The sequence below is a fragment of the Lepus europaeus genome, chromosome 14, assembly GCF_033115175.1.
Source record: "Lepus europaeus isolate LE1 chromosome 14, mLepTim1.pri, whole genome shotgun sequence".
In the NCBI taxonomy this organism is placed as follows: domain Eukaryota; kingdom Metazoa; phylum Chordata; class Mammalia; order Lagomorpha; family Leporidae; genus Lepus; species Lepus europaeus.
This window is the reverse complement of record NC_084840.1, coordinates 88,577,432-88,596,376: the sequence shown is the minus strand read 5'-3', so window position 1 is coordinate 88,596,376 and position 18,945 is coordinate 88,577,432.

Genomic DNA, 18,945 nt, shown 5'->3' with positions numbered 1-18,945 from the left:
TTCCATCCGCTGGTTCACTCCCCAGTTAGCTGCAATGGCTGGAGCTGCGTTGATCTGGAGCCAGGAGCCAGGAGCTTCCTCCGGGTCTCCCACACGGGTGCAGGGGCCCAAGGACCTGAGCCATCTTCTACTGCTTTCCCAGGCCATAGCAGAGAGCTGGATTGGAAGTTGAGCAGTCAGGATTCGAACCGGCACCTCTATGGGATGCCAGCACTGCAGGTGGCGACTTTACCCACTATACCACAGCATCAGCTCCCTGAGAAGCATCTTAACCACTGCTCCAAATGCCTGCCCAAGAAGACTCACTTGCAAATACAAACACTTTATCCGAGCAGGACTAGGTCCAGTAAACCGTTGCTAAACTTGGGCATGAAGAGCAGAGAGCAGGTCTCGACAGAAGGGACTGAGAGCCCACATTCATTAACACTGTTGAAGACAAAAATTCAAACATGGCTTGCTCAGCCATATGGGCCTGGACTGGATGCTGCGACAAACGCAGCCTGGGATAGCAAGGTCATTGTCAGGAGGCAGGACACTTGCAGGTGGGCGGGGTGGAGTGAGGATACCACTAGTGGGTGAGGTGGGTGGTGGGACACCTAGGAAGCTGTCCATCAAGCCATTCTACGCACATGCAGTGTCCAGATAAGAACACTGCCTTTGAGATTCTTATACCTCGTGATGCATTATCCCCACTCTTGGGGGCGTAGGGCCCAGGAGGGCAAATATGATCCCAGCCCCTTCTGTGTTCTGGAATGTACCATAAACATGGCCATCAGTTTCTGCACCTCCATTCCTGAATGCATGGGAAAAGCAAGGGAAATTACAATCACCCTGGGCCATCCGTCAGCTCCGTGTCCAAAACGTATTTTGAAATGGTGAGTTCTTCCAGAGCCATTCATTGGCACAAAGCATTCAGAGAGAAACATCTGAGATATGTTCACCTCTGTTTTAGGATTTGGGGTGGACTCCAAATTTCTGTCTAAGATGGTAGAATCTGGGGTGGGCATCAGGACGCCACTCGGCTACACGCATCCCGTATTGGGGTGTCTGGGTTTGAGTCCAGCTTTACTGTCTTATACAGCTTCCTGCTACTATACCCTGAGAGGCAGCAGGTGAGGGCTCGAGTACTTGGGGCCTCTCAACCCACGTGGGATCCCCAGATTTAGTTGCTGTGTCCACTTCAGCCTGGTCCAGTCCTAACTTGCAGGCATCTGGGGAGTAAGCCAGGGGGAAAAATCTCTCTCTCTCTCACTTTTTCTCTCTCTCTGTGGTTTATGCATTTCAGATAAATAAATTAATTCAAAAATGAAAGTAGAGAATCTACAATGAATCTGTGTAAAGTTCAAAGGCATCCATGTTTCAGAAAGAGCCCCTGGAGAAATCGAATGAAAAACACATTTTCTGTCTCATCTAGTCAAGTTCTGGCTTTCTTCACTGGGGTATAATTGGCAATGAAAACATCATCCGTGGTGTGAAACTGACACCCCGGAATCTCTCATTTATAATCGGTGGCTGGGGATCCCTCTCAGCTCCCTCGGGGGTGCAGAAATGATCCTGGCTTTGCCAAGTGCCATGCATTGGCACAGCATCTCAGCTGGGGATTCGTAAGGTGGGTCCACGTGGGGCTTTTGGGGTGGATTCCCTGTGAACTTTGTGCAGGTGGGTGTTCATCAGGTTCTCAGGGACCACTCCAAAGAGGCTAAGAACCATTGAATCAGCTACTTTGGAAAAGTAATTTTAATTCCATGGGGTTTTAAGTGTTTTTATTGCCAGATAATAATCATATATATATATATGTAATATTATTATATTGGGGAGTGAACCAATAGATGGAAGATTCATTCTGTCTCTCCTCTCCCTCCATATATATATATATATATATATATATATATATATATATATAGAGAGAGAGAGAGAGAGAGAGAGAGATCAGTATGAAATTTTAAGAAATTTATACAGCATGCACCGATCAAATCATGATACCCAACATTTCCATTCCTGTATAATTTCTTTGGGGCTTTGGAGCTCCTTCCTTCTAGTCCCTTGTAAAACACATCATAGGTTATTGTCAACTCTAGTCAGTCCTAGGTTATATCAACCACAGTCCTAGGTCATTGTCAACTCTAGTCAGTCCTAGGTTATATCAAACACAGTCCTAGGTCATTGCCAACTCTATCCCTAGGCTACAGTCATCTGTAGTCTTATAGCACTGTCAACTCTACAGGTTGATGCCAACTGTAGTCACAGGTCACGTCAACTATAGTTCTGGGTTACTGTCAACCATACTCTAAGTTATAGCCAACTACTGTCAGAAGGTATTTCCACTTATAGTCACCCCTCTGTGCTGTGGAACTCAAATATTTTTTCTACATTTTTATATCTGTTACCCACCTCCCAACATTCCCACTGCCTCATCTCTCCCACCCTCTAGTCATCTCTACAGTCACATCTTTTTTTATTTCTCCTTTTCTTTTCTGATTTTCAGTTTCCATGTATGAGAAAGAACCAGGGTGTTTGTCCTTCTCTGTCTGGCTTATTGTACTTAACAAAATGTCCTCCAGCTGTATCCATTGTGCTGCAAATGATGGAATTTCACTCTTTTTCATGGCTGAATAGTATTCCACTGGGTATCCACACAACGTATTCCTTATTTACTCATCCATCGCGGGGACCTGGGAACATTCCATGCAGCTCCTGTGAACAGAGCTGTGATAAACACAGGAGACAGGTGCTTCTTGGTCATGTTCATTTCATGACATCAGCATGCCAGCTTTGCACAGAGATCACCTTGGCAAGGACCCCAGCCGGTGACTGCCAGTTCAGCCCTGCACCAATGCTGCACCTGTTACTGATCCCTGTGGACCTGACACAGTCACTTCAGAACATCTCAGGCCGCCTCCCTGGTTCTACCCACAGAAACCCACGTGTTCATTTCCTCTCTGGAAGCCTTTGCGACTCCTCACAGCTTGTGCGTGCCAGATTACCATCCTCTTTCCTTCCCAGCAAATTCCAGAGTTTCAAGGGCGGGGCTCTCCATGTCAGCCTGTCTATGAATAGGTTAAAGGACGTGTGGACAAAGTAAGTCGGGACAGAGTGGAGGGAGACTGCACAGCCACCAAAGACCAGAGGATGGCACATGGGACAGCCTGTGGCCACCGAGGAGGCAGAGGGAGGGAGCCGCCGAGTGGGGCTGGTCTAGGTTATTGCTTCTTAGCCTCCCAAGCTACAGAGCTAGGTCCAGAGGGTCTTATAGCCCTTGTGTCTGCAGCAGTGAGGATGGCAATCGGACAAACATCATCCCTGAAAGTGCTGAACCACGCCAGCTGCGTCTTGAGGTGTTTGTTAGACTTGACTTTGGTCAGACGTTGGGCAAAGCCTTCAGCTGAAATCCATTAGGCAAATGAAAACGCAGGAGGAAAATAAACAGAGACTGATGTTGATAGCAGTTTTATGAGGGGGAGGAAGCAGTTAGCCCTGATAGAGGTCCCGGCTGTTACTTAACGCTCAGGGCTCCCCAGCCATTGAAAGCTCTCTGCAAGACACCCTCCTGGCAAAGCAGCCCACAAATTCAGGAGCTGATGCAGACTAACGCGAGACTTCTCAGGGTGGTCCCTCGCCAAGCTATTTGTCCTCTGTTGAATTAAGGAAGGAACCCAGTACTGCCCTGTGTCCTGTTCATGAACTTGGTGCTTGGACCTCGGCTGGAATCAAACCGCACAAAAGCCATGTTGCCCCCAAAGCAGGAAGCTGCGGGTGGAAGGGTCACTTCACATCCATACCTTTGGGGGAATTATTGGTTGTACCCAAAGAGCAAGCCATCTGATAGTATGCCAAGTCCTTAATAATGCAGGTCAAAAGAGGTATAACTGGAAACCTATGGCTTACGAAGTGCGACATGGGCCTATGACACGAGCAGAGACGATAATTCAAGGAATTAGATTTAAGGAAGTTCTCTTGGAACCTGTCGTGGCACAGTGGGTGAGGCCACACCTGATGATGCTGGCATCCCATATCAGAGCTACAGTTCAAGTCCTTGCTGTTCCACTTCCCATATAGCTCCCTGCCACTGTGCCTTGGAAGGTAGTGGAGGCGGGGCAAAGAGCATGGGCACCGCCCGCCCACGTGGGAGACCCAGATGGAGCTCTGGACTCCTGGCTTCAGCCTGACCCAGCCACTGGGGAGTGAACCAATAGATGGAAGATTCTCTCTCTCTCTCTCTCTGTCACTCTGCCTTTCAAACAAATAAATCTTTTTTTTTTTTAAATCAATTCTCTTGCGTAGGACTTTGCAGATTTATTTTTTGAGCTTCTAGAAATGAAGTCACCTCTTGGACTGTGTCTGGGAAGCCAGCACTGTCCCCTAGGGCAGTGACTCGGAGCTCTCTGGTCACGTTTTCCTAAGGGGCAAGGGTGAAGCTGGTTGTGAATTTCCATCTCTCATCCTGCAGCACAAGCCAAGGCCCTGGGCTCCTGGACACCCAGCCTGGGGTCAACGTCTCGCTCGCCTGCAGATTCCCGGGTGAGGCTGGTCCCCTCCAGCGGGAAGGCTTAGCTGCAAGTTGAGTCCTTGGGTTTCCTAAGCCAAGGAGATTTAGCATCTGCAAACATTCCTACCTTTAACAAGGCTCCAGCGTTCCAAACACTGCAAAATTCTTGGCTTCCAAGTGCCTCCTTGGAATAGCCAGTGCATAATCACACTGGATATTTCTAAAGAGAGAGGAAATAAGCAGAGAAGAAGCCCACCAAACACGGGAAGTGTTGTTTTTGTGCAAAATGTCATAGTGTGAGAATAGTTCAAAAAAATACGTGAAAACCTCCAATTGAATGGAAAGTTTATATTGGTGCCGAAGACAAAACCTCGCTGGCTGGATGGCAGTGCTTGGATGTGCTACCTTGAATTGGTTCAGCATCCTTTGCTGTGGCCCTGTGGGCAGAGAGACCCCGTGTATCCCACACAAATCGCCCTATCCACTTTCCATGAACTTTGGAAAGTACTCTCATCTTTTTTTTTTCTTTTTCAACAGAAAAAAAAAAAAAAAAGATCAAGTTGTCCTAATCGTATAACAGATCCGGCAACACAATTTCTTCTTTGATGTGGAATTAATCAGACAGGAGAATATCCTTAAAACAAAGTCCTAGCTTCTCCCTCCATCCAAGTATTTCCAAAAATATCCCATAATAATCCCAAAGCGCGTCATTGAGCTCTCGAGGTCGAACAGCGAGTGAAATCTGATGATTCCTTGTGGCAAGGCTGAGGAAAACGTAGCCGGTTTAAATCCAGAGAAACCCCAAATCGCATTTTTGCCAATCATTTTAGTGTCTCCCTTGCAGTCTCTCCTAAGAGCTGCCATAAAGCAGAGAATGGACTAATCTGGGCTCCTCTCCTTCTCTGTCTTTTCCCACGGGTCGTTGAGATGCTAACGGCCAGGAAAACGCATGCTTTGTGTAGAAATCAGAAAGGAGACATTTGAGACATTCCAAGGCTCCACAACCCGCATTACCAGTCAGAAGGGAAAATGGAGACAGGAGAGACTCTCCCCTGACTCCTAAGTGAAATCAGAAGTGACAGCCTCCAAGGGAGCCCCTGGTTTTGACATTTGTGGAAGGCCCATTGGTTACTAGCAAACCTTAGGTCTGTCCTGAGTTCGCCAGGGGGATTTCTACGCCTTCCTGGATCTTGCTTGGATGCTTTTCATTCAGTCTCATTAGCGGCACAAACTCTGCCTATGAAACCCAGGTTTGCAACCAGTGTGAGCTTTTTTTTGCAACAGTGAGCATGTAGAAGGCCAAGTGTAAAATCCCATGCTGTGTCCACATGGGTACAGTCAGAATGAGAAGCTGGCTAGGTGCGGGGGAGGGGGGGAGCCTTAGGAAATCAGGCAGGGGGCCAGGCTTTTGAGCACACGGTGTGTGGGAAGGACAAGAGCTTTGCCCAAAGGGGATGGAAAAAATGTCTTCCCCAGAGAGATTGTGAAAGAAATGTCAACTTCCAGGGGAACACAAATGACCACAGTATGCCCTTAAGCAAACGGGGCCACTGAGACCAGGACAAGCCCCCCTCATCTGTATAAAGGGTATGGGACAGACGTGACAGCTGTTCTTGCTTTGAGCTGTGCTATACCGGTTTGTTGTACTGAAGAAGCACCGGGGAGCCTGTGTCATTGGCCAATGTGTGCAGACTTGCATCTCTGGATTCAGCGCTAGCTTGCGATTTGTGAATGTGGTTTTGTTCACTGAGCTTGCCCAGGCATAGCCTATGAACTTCATGCTTATGGAGCCCGGGCTTGATGCCAGGCACTCAGAGCAAGCCACGGAATCACAAAGATTCAATCCACAAACACACACAGAAATTCTTCTTTGGAGCCAAATTTGGTGCTGTGTGCTAAAATGCACCATGGTCACTCATTGGCTTTCTGTTTCCTAATCTGCAATAAATAAAAAAAAAAAAAAAAAAAAAAAAAAAAAAAAAAGTATTGTACTACAGCATTTTTGGGGTTTTCTTCTGTTGAAAAAAAAAGAAAATCCCATTTTCATTGGTTTTATTATTTGTTTATAAATAGTTGCCTTTCATTTACAAACATCAGGAATCCAGAATCATTCTTGTGATCTCTTTCCTGGATCTAAATTATACACTGGAAAGGTCGCCAGACGATCGGGTTCTCCCCATTGGTGACTGGCAGCTTGGAGGCGGCAGATGAAGACTAACTGGAGCTGTAAACACACGCTCGCATGCGACTGCACATGATACATAAACCGCAGCCAGGAGAGCCAGGGTCCCGGACGGATTCCTGTAAGGCCTCTTTCCCACTTGATAGCAGCAGCAGGATGCAGATCCAGCAAAGATGGGCTGATGTTGAAGACCGAAGTCAAGGTTAGATGCGGCTGGCTGGCCCTCCCCTGCCTGTTACCCCGTTCAAAGGAGCAACCGCGATTTCACCAGCACCGGGGGCCGGCGGTCATCAGCCTGCTGGAGTTCTGAGTTTCTCTCATGCTGCAAGAGTGCAGTTGGATAAAACGATGGAAAAAGTCGTGCCACACAAGCCTTTTTCCTTTCGAGAAGTCAGAGCGAGTTCAGCCACAGTGCAAGTTCTTTCTGCATTTATCTTGGACTGAAAAAAAAAAATGGAAATGATTAGAGCACAGCACACAGACATATGAGAGTAAAAATGGGGCAGAAGTATAAAGATGGTGAATAGAAGAAGACATCAACCAAGGAGTGGAGATTTGAGGGAGGTGGGGAAAGTAGTGAAAGGGTGGTGGGCGGGATTAAACATTCCCCCCCCACCCCCCATACACGGTTTTAGCTCAGATAACTGAAGGAATTCCTGGGGTACCACCCAGCGTGCACCGTAGGGTCATGAATGTTATTCCGTGGTTCCCAACTCTGCCCCAAGTATTCTGGCATGTTTGGAAGCCTGAACGCCTCTCTTTGTGCGTTTGGAAAATGCCAAAAATGTCAAGGACTGGGAACAACAGCGAAGTCCCAGCAGAAGACGAGACTTGTACGCAGATCCGTGCACCTGCCTCTGGGGAGCTGAGGGTAGAGGGGAGGGGGCGGGACATGCGTTGTCTGACTGTAGCTTGGAAAGAAGCTGCGTTCCTCATATCCTCATATTTTTGGGGAGTCCTGGGCTCCGTTGGAGAGCTGGGGCCGATTTAGAATCTGTACACAAACCCTCCCACTCCGCAGACGCCTGGGGCTAAAGTCTCCCACGTTCCCTAGAAGACAGCCCTAGATCTTAGAACGAAACAGATCTTCTTCAGCCAACCCACCTGTTGCTTTTGCCCAAGATTTCACTTTCTCCGCTCAGCTAGAGCTAGTCGGCACGATAGCGATCTTGGAACGGTGGCCACGGTGTCTGTTGCGCTCCTGCTGAGAGCCAGCTGCTTGTCCACCTGCTGATATATATCTTTCCATCTGGTCTTCACCACCAAACTGTTATCATCCCATTTTACAGACTAGATCCACGAGGCACCAAGAAGTTACAATGCTGACCGGAAGTCGCCAAGGCAAAAATGCACGTCCTGAAAAATCTGAACTATTTCTCTCCTATATGTGGCAATGGAAACAGCAGAAACCAATGAGGGGCTGGCGCTGTAGTATAGTGGGCAAAGCCACTGCCTGCGACACCGGCATCCCATATGGGCACAGGTTCAAGTCCTGGCTGCTCCATTTCCAATCCCACTCCCCGCTAAATGGCCTGGGAAGGCAGTGGAAGATGGCCCGAGTGCTTGAGCCCCTACCACCCACATGGGAGATGCGAATGAAGCCCCTGGCTTTGGCCTGGCCCAGCTCCGGCTGTTGCGACCAGCAAGGGAATAAACTGGTAGATGCAAGATTCTCTCTCTCTCTCTGTAACCCTGACTTTCAAGTAAATAAATAAACAAACCTTTAAGAAAAAGAAATCAATGAACATAGGCAATAAAAAACCCGAGGTCAAAAAATGGGACAGAAAACGGCTACTGTTTCAGAAGTACTGTTGAGGGGGGGAGCCCAGTGTTTGGATGTAAGCGCACATTGTTTTGTGAGGGTGAGCGACCCTTGATGCCAGCAGCCAGCTCCAACCATCTCACTAGCAGCTTGGAATCCGGGAGACACTCAGCGAAAGGACACTCGTGACACAGTGTGCCATCCAGACATACAGCCACTAGAGAAACCTGAGCGATTGTTTTCAGAAATACCTAGAACTGTCCCGGGCTGATGCTCTGTCGTGAGCCAGTAGGTCTCTTTGCTGGGTTTGATTTTTGAAACAAGCTTGCCTGGCAGTGGTAGCGTCTAATCATAGAAGCCTAAAAGAGTGACCATGGCCTTAGAATATCCAGACTAGGCTATAGACTAGGATATAAAGATGAGGTCTGAGGGTGGTGCTGTGGCGTAGCGGGTAAAGCCGCCGCCTGCTGTGCCAGCATCCCGTATAGGTGCGAGTTCGAGTTCCAAGTGCTCCGCTTCCAATCCAGCTCTCTGCTGTGGCCTGGGAAATCAGTAGAAGATGGCCCAAGTCCTTGGGCCCTGCACCAGCGTGGGAGACCTGGAAGAAGCTCCTGGCTCCTGACTTTGGATCGGCACAGCAATCCATTGCAGCCATTGGTCAGTGAACCAGCAGATAGAAGATATCACTCTCTCCCCCTCTCTATGTCTGTAACTCTACCTCTCAAATAAACAAATAAAATTGTTTAAAAAAAATGAGGTTTGTTTCCTACTGACCCACCCCTGGGTGTCTTACGGTGATTTATCTGCTGCACTAATCCTGGCAGTGCTGTATGAGTCATATCAGGGACCTTGGACTTGGCTTAGAGATCCAGGACCCGTGGGTGCCCTGGTGGAGACTGAGGGCCCACAGCACAGTCCCAGAAGCCCCCTGGAGAACTCTCAGGCTCGGCTCTGTCTGTCGCCCCAGTGACATAATGCATCCCCGTCTGGTCTAGGACAACGTCCGAAGCCTCATAGGCATTCCTGCATCCCACCTGCCGGTCTTCCCACATCCACAAGAAGCAGCATTAAAGATTAGATGAGATGGTCCCGGCAATGGGAGCAGCTGTCTGCTCCCTAGGGTGGCTCTGGGCCCTCCGTGGTGGGGACAGAGAGGAGCCGTGCCAAGACACATATCTGGGGCCTTAAGTCTCTGGCCTGAGACACTGCGTTTGGAGAAGTCTCCCTACTCTGTGTATCCATGGCTTCTATATCCTGGGGTTCTGCTTTAGTGGGGCTTCAAATAACTGAGGATGGAAAATGTTTGGGGGCAGGATCGCCTCTGGACTGAACATGTATACACGCTTTTTCCCCCTCGCCATTATTCCCTAAGCAATTTAGGATGGAAGCTATTTTCCCAGCATGTGCAGGGTAGTAGGTCTGCAGGTAACGTAGATCGGAGTGAAAGTATGTGGGGGTTCTACGAAGGTCACACAAGGGTGCTTTAAAAAAAATTCACGGAGAGGAGCAGCAGGCTAAGCTGCGCCTTGCAATGCAGGCGTCCCATATCTCAGCCTTGGTTTGAAGTGTACCTGCTCTGCTCACTGCTAATGTACCATGAAGGCAGTGGGAGACCCAGATGGGAGTTCTGAGCTCCTGGCTTTGGCCTGGCCCATCCATGGCTGTTGCAGCCATTTGGGGAGTTAGCCAGCAGGTGGAAGATCTCTCTCTTCTGTGTGTGTGTGTATGTGTGTGTATCTGTCTGTCTGTCTCTGTCTCTCCCTCTCTCTCTGATGTTCTGCCCTTCAAATAAATAAATCTTGCTTTTAAAGTTCATGAAAAAGGGTAATTAGGAGAGTCTTTTATTTTGGTACAATTAAAGAAATGTGTTTGTTGGAAACATGGAGTTATAGAAGGAGAGAGACAGAGACAGAGATGTCCCATCAGCTGGTTCTCTCCCCAAATGGCCACAACAGCCAGGACTAGGCCAGGCTAGTGCCAGGGTCTCCCATGTGGGTGCAGGGTCCCAAGAACTTGGGCTATCTTCTGCTGCTTTCCCAGGTGCCTCAGCAGGGACTCAGCCTGGATCAGAAATGGAACAGTCAGAACTGGAACCGGCACCCATATGGGATGCCTGCATTACAGGCTAGGTTGGGCCAGCCCTAGCATGAATATTTAAAGGCATGCATACAAAGGGTCTTTAAAAAAATCCATTAAAATGCACACTACGAAAAATCTATGATTTCAAAGTTTGTTTTGCCCCCAAATAAATTTATCTTTCAGTTGCATTTTCCTGCCAACATTTTGTATCCAAACATTGTATGCAAATACTGCCCCATATTACTTAAGGGGCCTGAGTCTTTGTAGCTGTCTGAGGGGGTCCTAGAACCAACTGGAATACTGAGACCCACCAAGGGTCGGGTCAGCCTCAGCTATGTCATTCCCACTGAGAGAATTCCTTTGTCAAGTTGCCTGGTGGAGACCACAGAAGATGGGCGGCTGCTTGTCCGTGTTGACACAAGCCAGGGCGAGGACTGGCCGTCTCAGAAATCCTCAGGCCCCAGATCTCTGGCCGGTGTTGAGGATCTCTCCGCACTGTAGACCCATTCGTATAGAAAGTCTTCGGAACAGGCCAAGGCTCGGAGACAGAACCTAGAGCTGCAGTTGCAGGGCTGGGCAGTGGAACACCTGAACAAGGGTTTCCTTGTGGGGAGAGAGAAAAGGTTTGGAAGTAGGCCGTAGTGACGGACGCACAACACTGTGAATGCATCTAATGCCTCCGGATTTGACTTTGAAATGGTCAAAGTAAATTTTCTGTTATCGGTATTTTGCCACGGTGAAAGCAAAACAAAACACTGCAGACATTAAAAGCTGGTACCATCGCTATGAAAAGGGCAGAGCCTGTTTGATTTGTTTGCGTCTCTGCCTTGGTCTCAGCGTGGTGGCTGGTTGTTCGTGTAGGTAACTGTACAAATCAGGGAGCACCTTCATCTGTGTGCACCTGTTGCGTGTGACAGGTGTGGCCCCCACATCCTCCTCGCACTTCTTGTGGCCCCCGGGGGAGTGGGCTGACAACAACGCGGCCAGCCGCTCTGTGGCTTCCCCCAACTTCCAGCACTGCAGTCCTCTATGTAGGATCAGACTGTATCAATAGAGTTGTTAATCCAGTGAGCTGGATGACGAGACCTCAGGCAGGTGCTTGGTAAAGTGGTTCAGGTGTGAAGTGGGAGGAGTGCGTGTTTTCCAGTCCTAGCTCTGCTCCTGACTCCAGCTTCCTGCTAATGTGCCCGCTGGGAAGCAGCAGCTGATGGCTCATGTCGTTGAGTCCCTGTCACCCACGTGGGAGATCAGGATTGAGTTCTGGGCTCCTGGCTTAGGCCTGGCCTGTTCCCTGCTGTTGGAGGTATTTGGGGAGTGAACCAGCAGATGGAAGATCTCTCTGTCCAATAAATAAAAATAAGTAAATAAAACAATTTGAAGAAATTATGCCTGTAAATAATAGACCTTTAAGAACTTTGTAAGCAGAGAGGGAGTGACTTTGAACATCATTTGTGCCACGCGTGCTTGTTGGGTTTGTCATGAGCGAATTAGTTAGCAGGTGTGGGATTAGTGACTGATTTTTGTGTCGCTATAAACAAATGCTTCCAAATTGCTCAACTTTTCTGTGATAAGGAGCTATGGGAAGCATGCAGACTTTTCAACTTGCTTTGGAATGACTTCAGAATTGCAGGAAAGATGCATAGGTAGTGATGTCTGCATATTTGGGGGTATTTTGACAAGTTCATGGGAAATGGAAATACTACACAGTTTATTTTGGTGCAGAAAGAACTTTGAAATCCACTCATAGTACTTTCATGACAGATATTTTAAAAGCAGATTTACTGGGCCGGCGCTGTTGTGCAGTGGGTTAAAGCCCTGGCCTGAAGCGCCAGCATCCCATATAGGTGCTGGTTCTAGTCCCAGCTGCTCCTCTTCTGATCCGGCTCTCTGCTGTGGCCTGGGAAAGCAGTAGAAGATGGCCCAGGTCCTTGGGCCCCTGCACCCACATGGGAGACCCGGAAGGAGCTCCTGGCTTCAGATAGGCACAGCTGCGGCCGTTGCAGCCAGTTGGAGAGTGAACCAGCAGATGGAAGACCTCTCTCTATCTCTACCTCTCTCTGTAACTCTGTCTTTCAAGTAAATAAAATAATTTTTTTTAAAAAAAGCAGATTTATTTATTTATTTATTTGAAAGGCAGAGTTACAGAGAGAGAGAGAGAGAGAGAGTCTTCTTCGCTGCTTTTCTCCCCAAATGGCCATAACAGCCTGGGCTGGATCAAGGTGAAGCCTGGAGCCAGGAGCTTCCTCTGGGACTCCCACATGGGTGGCAGGGGCCCAGGCACTAGCACCGTTTTCTGCTGCTTTCCCAGGCGCATTAGCAGGGAGCTGGATTGGAAATGGAACAGCTGGGACTGGAACCAGTGCCCATGTGGGATGCCAGGGTAGTGGGTGACAGCTTAGCCAGCTGCACCACAGCACCAGCCCATCCTAATAAGCATTTTTGTGCACTTCTGAAGCCCCCTCATCGGCTAGCTCTGGCTTTCCTTAACTTAACATCTTCCACGTCCACTGTACGTTTGTCAAACCCAAACAACAAACATTGGTTCAGTCTACTAACCTAAGGCTTGTGGGGGATTTCCTCGGTTTCCTAGCATCGTTTTATGACCCCAGAGTCCAGTCCAGGCCACCCAGCATTGCTCAGGCCCCGTAGGGCCGCAGTCCACTCTGGGCTCCAAGTGTTTTTCAGTCCTGATCGGCATGGCTTCGAGGCACTGAAGGGCACCGCTCAGAGGTTTTGTTAACCATCCCTCGCCTGGCTTCTACAATGCTTTCCCCTGTGCAGTTGGGACTGCGGCCTGGGGAAGTGAAAGCAGAGACCATGCATCAGGAGTGTTGACACACTCACCCCTGTGAGGATGACCGTGAGGCTCACCCGGCTCAGGTGCAGCCAGTGGGGCTCGCGACCATATCGTCACCCCTTTTCCCTTCCTATGGTCTGTGGATTCTCCAGTTAGTGGGGGGAGGGGATTAAACTCATTTCCTGGAGGGGGATTATCTGCATGGATTATTTGGAATTCTTCTGTGGTAAGATTTGTTCCTTCTCCCTATCTATTTATTTATCCTCTCTTGTATTTACATCAGGATGTACTTGTAGATATTTATTTGATTGTGTAATAACCTAAGACTATAGTTATTTATTTTGCTGCTCAAATTGTCTCATCTTTGGCCATTGGGAGTCCTTTTAGTCTGGCTTGTCTGTCCCTTTGATGTGTTCAACCATCCACTGTTATCCCTAGCCTTTTGTTTAATCTTATTTTCTCACACTGACCAGACGCCCAGACTCTTTTTGCATTTTCTCATCCCAGTCCTAAAATCAGCTGACTTTCTATCCAGTCCTGGTTCCTTTACTTTGGATAATGGTATGTGAAACCAGATATGGCTGCTAGATAAACTCACTGCTCCCGGGGTGTCTCTCTTTCTGGGTTCTCTCAGTAGATAGTCAAGAAATATATATATATATATATATATATATATATATATATATACTATTTATTTATTTATTTGAAAGTCAAAGTAACACACGTGCACACACACACAGAGACAGAGAGAGAGAGAGAGAGAGAGAGAGAGGTCTTCTGTCCACTGGTTCACTCTTCAATTGGCCGCAATGGCCTGAGCTGTCCTGACTTGAAGCCAGGAGCCAAGAGCCTCTTTCGGGTCTCCCAGGTGGGTGCAGGGGCCCAAGGACTTGGTCCATCTTTTACTGCTTTCCTAGGCCATAGCAGAGAGCTGGATTGGAAGTGGAGCACCTGGGACTCGAACCTGTGCCCATATGGGATGCCAGCACTGCAGGCAGCAGTTTTACCCACTATGCCACAGCGCTGTCCCCAAAAGATTTGGCTGTTTTCCAAGGGAAAGTCTTTTGGTGACAGACGGAATTACATCCTGAGAGTCCCCAGCAGCCTATTTGATTCTCTAAGGTTTGCATGGTCTTTGCGGGGTAGACGGGCCTACCGGCTTTGGCAAACTCACGGGGTCGTGTACCCACTAGCTCAGCGCCATAGCGGCCAGTTCCATCGACCTAAAGTTTCCCTTGGTTGATTTTCCTGCAGGTTAAACCCCTCCCCTAACTTCTGTATCCACCCGATCTGCTTTCCATGGCCATAGCGTTTCCATAGCCTCGTACAAATGGAGTTGCAAAACACGCGTCTTGAGAGCCTGGCTTCTTTTACTTAACAAATTGCATTGAAGAGTCGTTCATGTCGGAAGGATCAATAGCCCATTCCTCTGATTCCTGGGTATCCTATTGCCAGGAGATGCCACCATTTTTAATACAGTCCCCTGTTGGAGAACTTCTTTGTTGACTCCAAGCTGTTTTTAGTGATTTTGCAAACAGCACCAGTTGACTTCTCCTTGTGTTACCAGAAACTCTTGATGCTCCCGCAGAAGTAGGAAGGAGTGGGAGTGCTGGTTTGGACGGTGCACCTGCGTCTAACTCTAGGGAGGGGCCGGATCGTCTTTTCCAAAGTGGTGGTACCATTGTGTCTCCTCACCGGTGATGAACGAGGCTTTTTGCCGCTCTGCATTTCTGCCATCCTTTGGCGATGTTTGGCGGTTCTGATTGGGGTGGGCCGCTGTCCGGTTGTCTGTCCCTTCCCTAGCGACAAGTGATGCCAGCATGTCCACATATGGGTAGTTGCCATCTGTGTCTCTTCCCTAATGTCCTGTCTGTTCAAGTGGTCAGGAGGAAAGTTGGGCTCGAGCATCTGGAGGGAAGGGACCTCCTCTGGGGGAGGGACCAGGGACCCTGCTCTCCACCCGGGCCCACTCAGGACCTCCCACTTCATGGTGTAGTTTGTGGTTCACTTGTTCTTATAAAATAGAGGCCCAGTCAAACTGGGAAAGTCTAGTTTATGGCACATGGGCCAGGAGAGTTGGTTTTTTCTCAGATTTTTATATTTGAAAGTCAGAGTTAGAGAGACAGAGAGAGGGAGGGACAGAGATAGAGAGAGATCTGCCATCTGCTGGTTCACTCCCTAGACGGCTGTAACCTAAGCCAAAGCCAGGAGCTTCTTCTGGGTCTCTAACATGCAGGTGGTAGGGGCCCAGGCACTTGGGCCATCTCTTGCTGGTTTTCCCAAGCAATTAGCAGGGAGCCGGATTGGAAGTGGAGCAGCTGGGACTTGAACTGGCACCCATATGGGATGCTGGCATTGAAGGGAGCGGGCTTTATCCGCTAGGCCCCAACGCCAGCCTGGAGATCGAGCCTGAGATTGGAGCAACGCTGCTTCATTGCATGATCATTATAACCTAATTAGCATTGTGGTTTGCCCCTCCCCAACCCCTCAGGGGGCCTCCCCAATGCACACTGGGAAGCTGTGCAGGCACAGACCACCCCCAGGCAAGCAACTCCCAGGCGTCAATTAGAAATGCCAATCAAGAGCATCATGGCCATGTCACCAGTCAGCACCCTTAGACTTTAGGGATAAAAGCCCTAAGCCAGGCAGAAAAGGGGCTGTCTTTTTTCTTGACGGCCTGCTTCTCCTTTGGAGTAACTTTTTCACTTTGCTTTGTCATCCGTATTACTGTCTCACTGAACTGTGGGATTCACTGCTCCTTTGGTGAAAAGAATCATGGCAAACCGGCTGCTGTCGATGACAAGGTGGCTTCCCCAGTTTTAATTAGGTCGTGTGTTTTCTTATTGTTGACCGTTGAGAGCTCTTTATATATTCTGGCTACAAGGCTTTTTTTTTTTTTCATTCAGACACATGATTAGGCAATATTTCTCCTAATCTGTGGCTTGTCTTTTCAACCTCCTAACAGTGTCTTAACTTTGATCACGTCTAATTAATCTTTCCTTTTCTTTCATGGATTATGCTTTTGGTGTTGGATCTAAAACATCATCACCAGGGGTAGGCATTTGGCTCAGTGGTTAAGATCCTGTTTGGGACACCCACATCCAACTCAGAGTGTCTGGGTTCAAGATAGCTTCCTGCTAATGCAATCCGGGAGGCAGTCGGTGATGGCTCAACTGTGTGGGTCCCTGACACCCATGGGAGAGATTCAGGTTGAATTTTTGGCTCCTGCCTTTGGCCTGGGCCAGCCCTGGCCACTGTGGTCATCTGGGGAGTGAAACTTCAAGTGGAACATCCATCTCTCTCTCCCTCTCTCCCTCTCTTCTCTTTCCCTCTCTCCCTCTCTCCTCTCTCCCTCCCTCTCTCTAACTCTGCCTTTCAAATAAATAAATAAATGTTTTAAAACCAATGTAATGACAGCAAAGGAGGTTTGTGCTGTTCATGAAAACCTTTCAATGCTAGTTTCCCCTCTACCTTGCTCTTTTCCAAGTTCGAGTTCTGTGGACATTTATCATTTGGTGTGTGGATAGCCCAGTATGGGGTGTGTGGGGCTGTGATTGGCAATTTCATAGGCACCTACTGCCAGTACCTGGCTACCTTTCCTGACTGAGGGGACTTTGCTGCAGTTTTAGGAGGCTGCTGCCTTGGAGAGCAGCCCTTGCTCTATGGAGTTGCGGAGGAAGGAGGGCTCGGGATGGGGAAAAAAGAAGAGAGAGAGGAGTAGGGAGGCCCAGTGTGACCATCTGTCCCGGAACACGGGGGCGCAGCATGTCAACAGAGTTCTAGAATCTCTGGGCAGTTGGCAACAAAGGCGATAAGAATCCTTCTTTGTCTGAGGCTCTGAGGAAAGGCTGTGAGGGAGGGAGACCCTACTGATTTCTCCGTGGTGCCTTGTGAGGATCAGCCATGCCATCAGTGGGTGCAGGAGACTCCTGGGAGCTGCTCGCCACCGACTGAGTAAGTAGCCCGTGCCCTTGCCCCAGAGCCCCCCGAGAAACCAGCTTCTGCCGCTGCACTGGGATCTGTCTTCACTAACTCCGAGGGAGGCAGCATCCCAAAGACCCAGCAATGCCACCCCCTCGAACCTCACAGAATCTTCTGGAACTTTCTGGGGGGGGGGGCGCTGCTAGCACTGAGGGGTTTTCTTTTGATTTGTTTGCAACCATAAAGTTCTCAGGGCATAGAAACCAACTTTCTTTGTGAGCTCTGGGTCTTCTTATTTGTGTGTTTGAAAGGCAGAGAGAGGCAGAAGCAGACAGAAAGAGAGACGTCCCATCTGCTGATTCACGCCCCCAGGTGCCCACAGCAGCTAGGGCTGGGCCAGGCCAAAGGCATGAGCCAGAACACAATCTGGGTCTCTTGTACGGGTGGTCAGGACTCAAAGTGCCTGAGCTATCATCACCACCTTCCAGGAAGCTGGAAGTGGAAGCAGAGCTGAACGCACCAAACCCAGGTGCTCCAACAGAGGATGCAGGGGTCCCAGGCAGTGTAGTGGGAACGCTGCCTCCAGGTCTTCATCTGAAACTTCGCTGGCCCGCCTCTGTGTGCCCAGCATTCTTTTTTGTTTTTTCTCTAAAGGACCAGGTACTAACTATTTTAGGCTTTTTGCAAAACGCACGTAGCTGGTGGCTCAGTTACATAAGAGCCCCCGCTGTCATCACCAGCCTTACTGACCCTGAGTCATTGTCTTCAGCCCCGCCCGCTCTAGTTCAAGTTCAACCCCAGCCGCAAGTGCAGCAGCTCGAGGCTCTGCCAGGCAGGTGCAGCACGTGACACTGGAAACACATAGAGCTGGCAAGTGCAGATCCTGTGCGGTTATCAGAAAGTTTCTTCTTCCTTTCCCAACACAGTGGGGCTGCTGAAGAGAGCGCTGCAGGGGCTGGCACTATGGCATAGTAGGCTAAGCCTCTGCCTGCAGTGCTGGCATCCCACATGGGCACCAGTTTGAGTCCTGGCTGCTCCTCTTCTGATCCAGCTCCCTGCTAATGGCCTGGGAAAGCAGTAGAAGATGGCCCAAGTGCTTGGGCCCCTGCACCCGCGTGGGAGACCGGAAAGAAACTCCTGGCTCCTGGCTTTGACCTGGTCCAGCTGTAGCTGTTGTGACCATTTGAGGAGTGAACCAATGTATGTATGGAAGATTGTGTGTGTGTATGCATGTGTGTGCCTCCTCTTTCTGTATCTCTGTTTTTGAAATAAATAAATAAATGTACCTTTTCATTCCACTTCTCCATGAATGTTTTGATGTCAGACTGCTTCAAGAGAGGAAGAACTTGGGACCTGTACATGTGCGTCCCAACACTTCTCTCCCCTGGGAACCTCTCCTTATCTGTACTCCCGCTCTCCAATCAGGGGCCAGGTCTGAAGGAGGTCCCTCCAGGACAGTAGTGGGGGAGGCCAGCAAAACATCACATTTTAGATATAAAGGAGAAAAGACTGACATTTTCCAAGCAATGCTCCCGCATTTGGAAAGGCATCAAGACAAGAGAATGAGGGGCAGAGGTCATGGCACAGCAGGTTAAGTCGCCCCTTGGGATATCTGCACCCTATAGCCGGTGCCTGGTTTGAGTCCAGGCTCAGCTTCCAATCCAGCTTCCTCCTAATGTGCACCAGGTGATGGCTCAAGTACTGGTGTTCCTGCCACC